This window comes from Schistosoma mansoni, chromosome 6 (assembly GCF_000237925.1).
Source record: "Schistosoma mansoni strain Puerto Rico chromosome 6, complete genome".
Taxonomy (NCBI): Eukaryota; Metazoa; Platyhelminthes; class Trematoda; order Strigeidida; family Schistosomatidae; genus Schistosoma; species Schistosoma mansoni.
Genome location: NC_031500.1, coordinates 18932981 through 18936047, shown reverse-complemented (window position 1 = coordinate 18936047; position 3067 = coordinate 18932981).

Sequence of the window (3067 nt, the reverse complement as noted above, 5' to 3'; positions counted from 1 at the left end):
AGAAGGGTTTTTTTGGAGATATAGTATTTGCATAGTTGAATTCATGAGTCAATTAAAGCTGGATCAGGATCACCATGGAAAAACTGGAAGCACTGGACAGCCGTTTCGTCCTATTGTGAGACTCCTCAGCAGTGCGCATCCACGATCCCGCCTGGTGGCCGTCCAGTGCTTCTAGGTTTTCCGTGGTGGTTTAGCTTCAATTGACTCATGAATTCAACTATGAAAATACTGAAATCTCTACAAAACCCCTTCTGATTCAGTCCTACGTTAACTAGCTTCACAGTCTGAAACGTTACCACTGGATCATTCAATTAACAAGTAAACTTCTGTGGGACTTAAATATTTATACTCTGCAAAAAAAGGATGATTGTTTATTCTTCAATGGTTGTTTAAAGCTTTCCTGATATAGATACTATTATGTAATAGATGAAGCATGATTACACATCTTTACAAAGTATACTCTAAATATGTTACTGTACATAGAATCTTTTCTCAAGATTAAATAGTTTTCTGTAATCATGACAGTCTTCTATAGCGCGCATCTAGAACTCTTACAGTGAGTGACTGAACCTTGTTACTTCAGCCTTCTGTCTTACACATGACAATTAGTTCTAGTTAGATTTGATCTGTAATGCCGATAATCTTTGCAAGAGTTTACTTTACTTGGTATTGTTGGGTTGAATCTTCCCATTAGTGTTTAGGACTGCAATTGATCAGTCTCTCTCTTATTGGCATATGTGCATACTGTGCGTGTTGCTTCGACATAGCCTTAAGTCACAAACATCATAAGCAGAGATGCAGATACATCCAGCTGACGAGTCCTAATTGGGACGAAATGAGCGTCTTGGATTCCACTACTAGCCACTATCCATCTCTGCTTATAACTACCAAAAAGCTTAAAATTGGTAAGCTTATGAGAACTAAGGAATATAGATCACAGATAAAGAATTTCCTTAAGAAGTCTGTTGATATTTAAAATCAAAGAACCAAGTATGTAATATTCATCCATAAACCTGCAAAGTATCATTTTGCTCTATTCCTAACCCTAGTCTAAACTTCTAACTCTACATCCGAAATCGAACTCTTCATGTTTACCTCATCAAGCTTTTGTGCAATAACTTAAATATTTATATTCTGACTAGTTTGAAATTGGTTCTCCTTTACCAAGATTCATTATTGTCAGTAAATTATCTTCAAATTGAATAATCTCCAGGATACTCACGTTTCCAGTGAAGAACCTCTTGAAATTACTAAAATAATTTTATTGACACCGTTATGACTTGTAGCCTGGGTGCCCTGTTAATGTATAACGTGATAATATCGCCAATTAGCAGGCAGTGAGTTATCGATCGGACCAATGACACACAAAAACCGTACGAGCAGTCTAGAGCACTTGTCGATCCTGCTTTCTGCCTAGCTCAGCCAGTTACGTCCAGAACACCAATAACAGCCTCTGTGGTATGAATCATTATATTTCAAACATACTGGGTTTATATACCAATCAAACTGACCACATCGTATCATAAGATAGAAAATAACATTTGTACAAGATTTAGCCAAATGTGGCTGTGAATAGGGGGAACATTAATCAATAGACTGGGGATAACTCAAGAACGGCAAATCGTACAATAATAGTCTATAGGTCAAAAGAAAGCTTATAATAAGGAGAACATGAATATGAATAGCTTAGTCACTTAATTATACAACAGGAAATCTACATATTACATTGGTCCATAAATAGTCCTCAAAAGTTACCATTCACTATTCTTATCGGGATATAACAGACACTTTCTCTACAATCATTTAAATGATAGTACATCATTTGTAAAACTGCCATGTTGATGAAGTAATAATTATTCTTGTGAGGTATGATGTCTTCATATATGTATAGTCTGTGTGTGTATGTTTGTCTAGGAGTGTGTAAATCTACATATTGATATACATAGATTGTATTCAGAAATTATAAAGTACATTACAGTTACTTATATATGTATGCACAGAAATGAATTAATGTACTTTTAAAGGTTATATTCGTTATATACTACAAACCATTATGTAATTAACATAAAGAAACTGAAATGATTAAATTAACTATTTCTTCAACCATATAAATGGTGATCAAATTCATATTTTAGTGAAAATAGGTATCGATAGCATTCGATCAGCACTATGAAAGACTCGACATGCATGACATTGATCACCACCCAGTGATCAGTTAATTGTGATTACATCTCAGTCCTACAGGAGGTCGATCGCGGCCAGAATAGCTCAGTGGTAACGTCTCTGAATGTGAAGCTGAGTGACACGGGATCGAATCCGTCAGGAAGCACCAGTTCCCTTAAGATTACAGGTACACCTTGATGGCGAGTGCCAAGTAGCACGAAATCCGGGTCCAGGGTTTCCTGTTGACCACCATCTTATCTCAACATAGTGCACGCAATGTCGAGACACCTAGACTAGTGGCCACATTACAACTTGATCGACAGCATTCGATCAGCACTAAAGAAGGACTTGACACGCATGACATTGATCACCATCCAGTGATCAATCAATTGTGAGGCATATAATCACTGTGTATACACCTCAAAAAGAAAAAAAGCTTTCGTGAAGTGACCACAATTCAATCCTGTTAAGAACAAGATGAAAAGTCTGTTAAGAATGTCTCAAAGATGTTATTGTGGTAAAGTGAGAAACCGAAGACATTGTAACTTTCGGAACAATTCTACAGACTATCACTGAATATTTTGATTACATAATTATTATATATTAAGATTATTGAATTGCGATATTTCTGGCTTTGTCAGCTTCTGTTAGACCTATCAACTATTGTTATGTGTTCCATTATACCTTAATTATTTTTAATTAATCATGTACAGTTTGCTATAGTCTATGCCATTCATGTTGAGATTGTATGGTAAGTATTTCTTGTTGATATATATGTATAAATAATGGCCATTTGAGACGAAAATCTGGGTACTTGGAATATAAAAACAGAAGTTTGGCTGCAGTGTTCTCTTATCCGAACTTAAATATGAATAAAGATGAATAGCGGCTAGCAGTGGAATAC